The 10,970-nt window shown below is 38.9% G+C and overlaps 1 long non-coding RNA gene across 1 annotated transcript; it reads left to right on the top strand.

The window, feature by feature from the left end:
* The first annotated feature begins 4,969 nt into the window (after positions 1–4,969).
* On the top strand, positions 4,970–7,935 carry LOC148736211 (uncharacterized). The gene is made up of 3 exons (XR_015999239.1): positions 4,970–5,859; positions 5,952–6,094; positions 6,438–7,935. It is a non-coding gene; the product is annotated as an uncharacterized LOC148736211 (long non-coding RNA).
* The last annotated feature ends 3,035 nt before the right edge of the window (positions 7,936–10,970 follow it).

The following is a 10,970-nucleotide window of genomic DNA, read 5'->3' as shown; positions in this document are numbered from 1 at the left end:
TCTGTAGGTTATCCTTTAGTGTTAGGTACTTTCTCCTAATTCATTTAATCTTGTTACATCATTTAGCTAATTGGAGCTTTGTTTTCTTATTTATTGTTTAGTGTCACTCGTTCCCGTTTTTTTTTTTTTTTTGTACCGTTGCATTTATTTGCTGTGTAATAAACTTGTAAATCTTCCCTCGGATCTTTTGTTCTTACGTCGACCGTTTTGGCCGTCTTACAAATACATCGCGTATGAAATATTTACGGAAAGGAACGTCACATACCTCTTTCAAAAGTAGATACCAATGCACTTGTAATCCTGCAAAGACTCTGCTTGGTTAAGTTAGCCGGTGGAAAGCCGCACGTCGAAACTCCGACTGCCTCTGACTTCATTTCGAATGGTTTCGAAATTGAAAACATGATGCTTTTCGACATTTCGACATTAAAAATCTCGTCGAGGTTTAATATTATAATTTGGATATATCAACAAAGTTGAAATGGTAAATTGGCCACCGTTATATCCAAATTATTTCGTTACTCCCACCGACGCAGCCCCAAACAGTTTCTTTCGAAACTATCAGCCTTTAATATTATAATATTGGTAAGAATTCAACCAGGATACGAGGCCAAGTCGTGCGATCGCCACAGGTTTTGTACAAAAACAATAACATCGTGTACTACGATCACAAAGCGTGAACACTGATCGATCCACCAAGTGACGCAATACTGGAAATTCGATACGGTTGTTATTCAGGTCGTACGGCACATGAAAATTGCGATATCTTTTGTTACCGTTTTATGGCAAACCAAGCGAAAGAATCATACCTAAATAATCGAAAGAGAGGCTTTTTCGAATACGGTGCCTCGCAGGTATTGCCTCTTCTGTGAAAAGGAAGGATCTTAGAAAGACTACAGGATTAGAAATGTCGTTATAAGGAAAGAGGCAGAAACAGAGAAAACGCAGTATTTTATGACCATTACGCACACAGCAAACTTCATTTCATTTCATGATTTTGATATTCATTGCCAACAGATGACCCCGCGTTAACTCGCACGCAATCGCGTATCTCTCGTGGATTCGTGGGCGCTAATCTGTGTAATTACATTGTGGTGCAATTAATGCGATGACATCCACCCAACACCTTCTTCCCCAAACCTCGGCATCAGTTTACGATGCCTGCTGAGAATTTTTTTCTTGAGCAAAGCTCGTCATGGCGGAAAAGAAGGTGGAAGATCCGGGTTATCTGTTTTAAACACCGACAAAATTGAAAGTTTCTGAATTCCCATCACCTGTCTGACTTACGATGTACTAAAATTCCGGGGTAATTTATCTAGAAAACTCTTCTAGTAGTTAGGGTGTAAAAGGATTACTAAAGAAGCATCTGCTCAAAATTAACAATGCTATGCAGATTAACACAATGATGACCGAAGGTCTGTGTTCTGTGTTGTACGTGCTTCGTTATTTAAATTCTCCTTTTTTGCCTCGCTACAAGCAAGAATTGACTTTTGGCTAAACCACCCGTGTAGACAACGATCGAAAGCGTAAATTTCACAGCTTTTGTCGAGGCGCTGCGACTGTGATAGTGTAGCTCACGCAATTCTCTCTTGTTTCAAGTTACAAGCTATATTCAGTCAGTTCACGGACAAAATATGGAAACTTCGCTTGAAATCCTATTCATATCAGCGGGATCAGAAGACATACTTCCCTTCGACCTTAATTTGCATATCAAAAATTAACTAATCTGAAAGAAAGAATTCTCAAAATTCAGGCGTAGATCGGGCTAAAAAAACATATTGGAGGATAGTTTATAAACCGATGAGGTCACCGATTGCCTCAAACCTGCGAGTATCTTTCTAGCTTTCATCCACCATCGTCTTGAAAACAACGCTAACAATGTCTTTACTTAAAAATGACCACACACGTGTCAAAACCATTTGCATCTGAATTCTGAAGAATTACCCAGATATGTCTTTGACCGTTCAAACTTCGTTTGTTTATCTTCTTCGTCAAGTATTTCAGGTTTTCACAACAACTGGATAGAAAATAACTTACGAGTTGTCCTAAAACGTTGCATAAACATGATTAGTCGTAAAACTTGTATGACTTACAAAGTAAACAAAAGCGATCAGTAGGCGCTTCCTTGAATCGGGCCAAGGGCCTCATACAGAGTGGAGAAGATCAAATTAAAGAATCAATTTGGTATTTTGGTCGTTGCAGACATACTGTGTGGCTTACAAGGACACACAAACATGATAAAATACGTGTACGTTACGGTGTTATTTACAAAACAACCTTTTGCAAGAATTCTTAATAATAATGGAAATTTTGTTTGTGTTTTGAAATGTACAATTGTAAATCTTACTACGTATAGGCAATTTACAAACGCTGCTTGAGATTGGCTTATTCAACACACACACAAAAGTCAAAATTTCATCAAATCTGGGTTGTCCCAATTCCTATTTCTACAACGAAAGACGTAATATGTTGCTCTAATAGCTATATCTATCATTTTCTTGATTATGTAAATTTTCACCAGTTATTATTGAGGGATTTAGAGAACCAGTAACATCTGCATAGATTGAGGAGTTAACATTAATTACAGGTTGAAGGGACTTGGCAATGAAGTTAAGGATTGAGTCGTGTCTAATAATAATGATAATAATAATAACGGTTTATTCACAGTATATCCACGTAAAAGGTGTGGCTCTTCATCAGTATCGTGAAAGCCCACGATACTGATATTTAATATTAACTGAATCATAAGAACTAATTAAATTGTAATAAAAACTATACATTGAATGTAAATATGTAGAATGTAGTGGTTGGTGGTTGGTTGTTTCTATGTCTTTACGAGGAAGGAAAAGCGCGCGCCTTTAAGAACGCCTTGTAGAGCCTTCAGTATTCTTTAAAATCTGTACAATTTATATTTACTGGCAATTCATTAGAAATCATGGCTGCTGAATGCTGAAAGGTGCCTTGTACAAATTAGACATAAAGCCTTGTAGCAACCGCTGGAACGGAGATACCTAACGGGTTTCACGACTTGTAGATTTAAATGGGAGGGCCAGTTATCAGAATACAGTGCTTTAAAAATAGTTTTTAGTAGCGAGTAGTCCCTTAGCTCCAGAATAGGTAGCCAGCCAAGATCCAAACTGGTAGATATACTGTTTACATATTTCTTTATTATTATTTATTATTTTCTGGCCGTTTCTACTGAGGTTTAGCTCACGGTATGCAATCAATAGGCAATCTATTATAAGAACGGTCATTGCCATTAAGGTATGTTTAAAGAAATTTTCAGTATCGGGGTAAGTTGAAACTCCGAGGAATTAAATAAAAACTTTGATGAAAACTTACTAACCTTTGCAGAGCAAATTGGCGTGATCAAGGTCGGTCACACTTTTACACTCATACAATGAGAACTTGCATAATTTTAACAAAAGAGCCAAAATATGGTTGCAAAACCCGACCTGGCCAGCAACACAAGAACAAGAGGCGTTCTTGACCTCTCCACTAAAAATGCACAATGCAACTTTTAAGTTGTGGGGAGGATCCTTTTTTCTAAAGCTGTGATGGCAATGACATGAAAAGAAAGCTACTTTTAGCTCGTAAAATCTGATTTTTCACATGTATTGGAGTCATATTTTGACAAGCCATAGCGAAGCACGAAGCGATCTTGCGCCTAACCTCTTCACTAGCGCTGCCTTTGTTTTCAACCCCTTCAATGAATCGCCCCTACATTTGAGCCAAAAACGAAGTTCCTCGCATTTTAATCCCTGAGGCTCTCTTCCAGCGAGAGAAGCTCCCGGGATATCGTCCTGGGTTAGCACACTTGCAGCCATTCCTGACAACCAAAACAACAGGGAAAAGCCGTAGCCTAACTAGCCTCGACTTCGCGCAAATCGGCCCGGTCCGCCGGTGTGGTCCGCCATATTTGCATTCAGTGTATAGCTTCCCACTTTACAACGTTCAATTATAACAACTTTTGATCGTTAAGAAGTAACCGTTACGGTCAGTTAATTATGTAAAGAAACAAAAAAGGACACGACAGTTGTTATATTCGCCTATTTTAATTGCTTATGTGGGTGATGGAAGGCGATAAAAGCGGATAAACTGTGTAGAATGCATCAGGTGTAATTAGCTGTGTCCTTCTCAAGTTCGTCCATAAGCACGAAGCTATATCTGAACCGGCAATGGTCATTTTCGTACGAGTTCCTTGACTTTAGTTTCAACCCACCGGACGATAACAGGCCAATAACCACACTGCAAACAAAAAAGTCCTTTTGGATAAATTTTGACTTACATGTATTCAAGTGTATTTTGAACCAAAAAAAAATTCCACATGATCAACGACTTTGGCTCTTTCGGGTACGCTTGGCATTTAGTACCATGCCGAGAAATCGAATACGAAATGGCAGCGGAACCGGCACAGTTTGAAAGATTTGAGGACTTTAAAAATGGTTTCCGTACAAAGCTTTATGTGAGAAATGAATAGAATGCGGCTATATGTTTGAAGATAAAGTGGATGGTCAAAATGTCCACGTCTAAATCATTAAAAAACAACATAAGCAACACTCACAAGAATTCCTACGATCCCCCGATGTACCTAAGTTCGGCCCCGGACGGTCATTTTTTTTTTTTACCACTTACGGCCTCTCTGATCCTTTAAATCCGTCTGCGTTTACCACTATCCATGTCTCACCACGCCGGTGTGAGGTAGTGTTTTCAAAATGTGCACTTCAGAACGTCTTCTACGATGATCGATCGTCCATTTGAGACATATTTGAAGGCACAGAGAGCCGTTTAAGCTCGACCGAAATAGCTGAAAAAATCCCGTATTTCATGTTTTTCCAGGTGTTGACCTCTTTGGGGAAACGAGCGCTTGTGTAAGCAAAAAAATGAGTCGAATTTAGTGAAGTCTTTAAACTCACAAGAAAAATAGTCGCCATCTTTGAAGGAATTTGTAACCTAGTTTTTTAGAGGATTTCTGCTGTACTGAAGCTGTTCATCGCATGGAGTATTGTGATAATTTTGATTCCGATCTCATGAGTTATGCATAAGTAACATCATTCGAGTAAATTACATTTACTGTTGTTCAATGATATCTTTAAAGTCCTTTAACTTCAAAAACAGAGTAATCCTTTATTTATAGAAACGCTAATTTCAATTGAAAAATGTCTGATAGACCCCCATTAGAAGCATTTTTGAAGTAGGAATTGAGAATTGAAGGTCCCTCATTTGCATATGCAGCGCACACGACAACAACCTCTGACTGTCGTCGATTTCTCGGCATGGTTCAGCATTCGGCCGGAGTGTTTTATCCAAGAATAGTTCTGATCGTGAAAACATCATTTCACCTGGCGGACGCACACAAAAAAAGATGGACAATCCGATTTGTAGGTTTCTAACCAATATTTTCAGTTTCTGGAGTTCTCACCCCCTTTCGGAGTAATGATGTGCTACAATCGCATGCAGAATTTATCGAAAACACTAGCATCTTCTGGCCAGGGGGTAAAGGACCGCTTAAGAACATCTGTTCAAAATATAACAATACAACGCAGATCAACACACTGATGGCCTGAGGGTTTGAGATGTGCTTACCTTATAAGTGCTCTGTTGTTAAAATTTCAATATTTACTCATAACAAATGACTCAGTTATGTTCCGGTTTAGTGACATGGTTCCATATCCATGACTCGACTGTTTGTTGTTCCCGTTCAGCCACGCTAGATAATTTACTCAATTCAGCCTTCAAAAAGAAGTTATTGGTGCTAAATGTGTCATATTTATGTGATCCTTGCTGGGTTGAAGATTGCTACTCCATCTGAACTTTGCTTGCGAACATCAATCTATTAGAAGAACGGTCATTGCCGTTAAGGTATGTTTAAAGAAATTTTCAGTATCAGGGTAAGTTGAAACTCTGAAGAATTAAATAAAACAGCTTTGATGAAAACTTATTAACCTTTGCAGAGCAAATTGGCGTGATCGTAGATTGTTCCATATATATATTAACTGATTGAGCCGATATTGGAGGATTGAATTTCTCTTCCCAAAAACCCAGCCTGGTTGAGTCACGGTTCGCCGAATCCGTCAGGAGTTCTCTTTTATGCAAGGTAAATATTGTGATAACATGTGAAAATAAAAAGCCAAAGTGATTTGTTTCAGACCTTAGTACTTATGTAGGTCAAGAGATTATGTATTCTTTCGTGTATTTAAAACAGTCAGGTTCTATATTTTTCCTTCACTCTCTATTTAGATCGAATAATTTAACCCCTCACAAACGCTTATTAGTTTCACGGAAAGTCAACGTAAATATTTTTTATCATTATGCACAATTAGAATGCACCAGAGGGAAACTACAAAATGAGTTCCTCCATGCCATTTTACATCTATCTATATATTCCCAGTCAATATATTATTCAACAATCACTTATGAAGTGAATATCCTTGTTACAGATTATCGGGCAAGTTACAAACTCCAGCGTGAACTCAATGCTTAGCAACGCTATCAACCGCACACATGGCGACACGAGGCGTTCGCCGTTTCTTGAATCCGAGAGCATTCCTTTGGTTGTTGCAGCCATCACTGAATGTCTGGCTATAGTCATCCTTAATGTCATCATTACCGTTGTGTTTGTGAAGAAGCGCCAGCTAAACCGCAAAAGTCCATACTTGATCATCCATCTGGCGACAGTCGATATTTTAGTCGGGGCAGTCTCAGGGCCAATTTATATTTACTGGTTAGGGAGTTATTGTGATCTATGGGAATTTGGGTTGACCAGTGAAGTCTATCGAGCACTGCGTATCGCTTTAGAGGAGCGCTTCCCTTTTGCTTCTCTTCTGAATCTCGCTGCCATTTCATTAGAGAGGGTACATGCGACTTTCTGTCCATTTAGACATCGTTTGATCAAAACATGGTTTTATGGAGTTATAATAATTGTAATTTGGCTGACAAATACGGCTGCAGCACTGATAGAAGGAGTCACAGGCAGTCCCATTGTGTATTTTCTATCTTTTCTTTTTCTTCTTTTTATCATTTCTGTGTCTTACATTTCTATTTTTATCAAAGTCCACTTAAGCTGTTCTTTACCACGCTATAGCGCACTGGCCGCGAGGGAAAGAAAATTGACCGGAATCTTGTTCATTGTGACCCTTACGTCTTTATTTATGTGGTTTCCATCGTTGATAAAGACCGGAATTGATATTATACATCCTAAGTTACTCCAAAACTCTTTTTGGGGGCCACACTTTCTAATCATAATGGTGGCATTATACCAGGCTAACTCGCTTATAAACCCCATAATCTACGCCATGTGGATGCCAGAATTAAGACAAGGAATAAAACAAATTATATTCCGCAGAACTCCAAACCGTATAAACCAGGTGGATATACCTTTACGTGATTTTTAGCAAGTTTTTCTTGAGAAAAGTCTTGGACTTACCGGAGTTATTAAGACATAATTCTCCTTATGGTATCGCTACGCTGTTCCACAATCAAAAGATGATTATTGGGAAACACATCAGCTGCAGGCTGTTTTCTCTTGAGATAAGGACAAATTCTCTTTGCTATTTAGGAGGAGATCATTTCAGCTGGAGAAAGGAGTTACTTGACAGATCTTGAAACTTAAAGGGTAAAGACTATTAATTCAGAAATAAGGCTGGGTTGATTTAGTTAAGTACTTTGCAGACAGCTTAAAAGTCGATTGTAATGAAACAAATATATTTTGCAGCCCTTTACGCAAGAAAATAATCACCTTTTCATTATTTTTGACCTACTTAAATGATTTTGAAATCAATAAGACTAGTAAAATCTAACAGGAAATAAGATTAAAGCATCTGAAATTCTTTTGGCTGTAAATGCCAAACCAGTACTACACTGCAAACTTTTACAAAAGTTAGATTTGTATTGCCGAGGAAGTATGAAAATAAAATGGTTACAGAAAAAAAGCGAGACTTGTTTTGAGCGTTTTGCCATTCATAACTTTAAGTTAATTGATTTAACCCACAGTCCGAGCGTGGTCTTTTAAATTTTCAAGGATCAAAATCATCCTTTCAAAATTAAGCTAGTTCAAATAGATCACAGGAGCCAATCAAACAGAGGAAATATAATGAGAATTAGGCAAGATAATCGTTTTAAGGAGTCTAAGTTTTATGCTGTTGAATTATCACAATAGACTAAACTGGAAAATGGGGCATGTCATTGCTTGTTACCAGTCATCAAGCCACATTTGACTTTGGAAGTCCTTTTAAGAAAACGCCCTTTCGGCGATACTTCTTAAAATAAGAACAAACGAAGGACGTTATACCCCAAGATGATAGTTTTCTCATTTCTCAAGACCTATCTACCCTAATAGTGATAAAGTGTACTCCGGCTGCCTCCTAACCCCCACCCCCCCCCCCTCTATAATGCGGAAGTGTTGACATCTCCTTTCCGAGGGTGAGAATCATAAACGTCACCTTAATATGATTTCACATGTAAATCTCGCCGCCATTCATTAAAATGGGCGCATGCAATATTTTGTCCATTTAAGAGCATCTTTGTAGTAAGAAACAGGTTTACGTAGTAATAATTATTGCAACTCGGTTACTCTAAAGCTGCAGTGCGGACTGGTGAACTTATGGTAATCAGTTATTTCAAAGGCCGCAGCACTGTCTACTCCTCCTGTTTTGTTGTCCTCCTTTTTAATTTCTGTTTCTTACATTTCTATCAACACCAAGATTCATTTTAATTTATCCGTCGTCTGCAACATCACACGTGGTGAAGATTCACCTTGGGTACATGATATTTTATTCCTTGATTTGAACTATCCCAGTAACTGTTAAGTTGTGCCGTATTTATACCAAGGAAGGATGGTTAGGTAAGAGGGTGAGAATCAAAGAAGCAAACAGTGCAGCTGCTGGCTATGTTGAGAGCTCAATGATTATGTAAAGTCCTTTATTTTTTTGATGTTCACACATTTTTACTGAATAAACTAGTAGAACATGGTCTGATGCTACTCTGGTTTAAATATTTAGTGAATGTAACCGAGGAAATTACAATTCAACGACTCAAAGTCTCGACCCTTCTGTCGAGTGGCTTCATTAGGGGTGATCTGATCGTTGCAACAAGGGTTCCTTTTTATATGTTCACTAATTAGCTGACCTTTTTCTGACGAGGTGCAAATAGGCGTCAGATAGTAAGCGGCCATCATCACGGGTGGAGTTGATATGCCAAGCTTCCAAACAAAGACGCTGGTGGTAGTGGCGATTGAAAGAGCATCAGAAAGCGATCATCTATTACAAAAAACAAAAATTCGGCTTTGTCGGAGCACACATGCCTAACTAACCATACAATGTAAGCAGCAAATTCAGCATTTATTTGAAAAAGCTTTGCTCTCGAAATTTTTTTGGGTTAGTAATGCAAATAGATTTGATACTTTATTAGTGGGGATAAATTTTATCAGAGCGGCAACCTCTGAGTCTTTTCAGCAATTATGCAAGAGTTATTTTTAAGATGAGGCCCGTCTCACGAAAACTCCCTTTTGGCATGACATCTGCACGGAACAAAATCAAAAACAGAGTCAGAGGCAATGAGTCAGGAAAATCACTTGAAAAGAAATCGTGCTTAAAATAAACTAGATGATACCATTCATTCAAACTTATCACTTTTGATTGGTTGTACAGACCTCAGTTTGTGTGAGAATGTTATTCAAAACGTAGAACGAAAGAAGGACTCCATGCCCACCAGTATTCCACCACATGCGGACAGTTTCCTCAATTTTTATCGTTTGTCTACTTTTCAGTTTATTAACATTTTAAAGAGATTTGCAATCAAGTTTCCAGAAAGTTAAGAAGCTAATTTGACTTAGATTCTATAGAAAAATTCATTACCTGACGAGGGAATTCCGCGTTGAATTGCACACGAAAACCGATATCGCACGAATCTCGAAGCATGAGTGCGATATCGCTTTTTAAATGTAATTTAACGCGGAATTCACGAGTCAGGTAACGGACTTTCCTTGAATGCATCATTGAATAGCATTTTTCTAGTTGTGGGTTTACAGTTTGACGACAGCTGTTATGTGCATGTAGATGGGAAAAAATATCACTTAGCCTCATTTTCAATTCGCAATTCCACGGCTCTTTGGAAAACCGTGTTTCATGCTAGTCTTTGGCCCTGTTTACAAGCAGTTAGGGTAACCCTAGTGGTAGGGGTTACCCTGGCAGGAGGGCTACCCTAACACTCCCACATTTCTTCTTTTTTTCATCGACGCGTTTACAAGGCAGCAAGGGTTACCCTAGCACTAGGGTAACCTTAGCTGAGCGCTAGGGTTACCCTAGCGCCAGGGTAACCCTAGCTGCCTTGTAAACGCTCTGCTGGGGATAACTCGCCTACTCGGGACAACTTTTTACTTGTTTCCAGACCCTTTGAACATTAAAAACAAACGGTCATCATGGCGGACCGCCTACACCGTGGGGCTAACCGCGGGGCTAAATGGAGATATATTTTGCCAGAAACCGAAAATATTTCGAGTGCAAGGTCGGCGAGTCAGTCTCGTATTTCGTTCTTCCACACCCAAGCATGATGATGAGTCAAATCAAACATCAGGACTGGACAAAAGTAATGACTTGCAATCTGGCGGGATAGGGAAGAAGCGAAAGCTATCAAATGATTCAGATTTGATCCGGAAAAAGAGCGAAGAGAAGAAAAAGACAAAGTGGGTATGGTCCGATGACAAGGTAGAAGAGATGCTCAAGTTTGTGCGGGAGTACAAATCCACCTGTGACTTTCAAGGTGTCGACTTTGAAGCAGATCTCCAGTCACTGTACACCGAAGTGAGACGATGTATGGCGAGTTTGTATCCTGATGACTTTGGAACGTCAAGCCTTACCGAAACGGAAATAAGCATTAAGGATATGGACAAAGAGGAATGCGAAAGTTTCAAATCTCAAAACGATGAGGCCACTAAAACTGCTTTGAGTAACAAACAGTTCTGCCTCTGAATCGCT

The sequence above is a fragment of the Stylophora pistillata genome, chromosome 3 (assembly GCF_964205215.1).
Source record: "Stylophora pistillata chromosome 3, jaStyPist1.2, whole genome shotgun sequence".
Classification (NCBI taxonomy): Eukaryota; Metazoa; Cnidaria; class Anthozoa; order Scleractinia; family Pocilloporidae; genus Stylophora; species Stylophora pistillata.
This window is presented reverse-complemented; position numbering and strand designations above follow the sequence as displayed.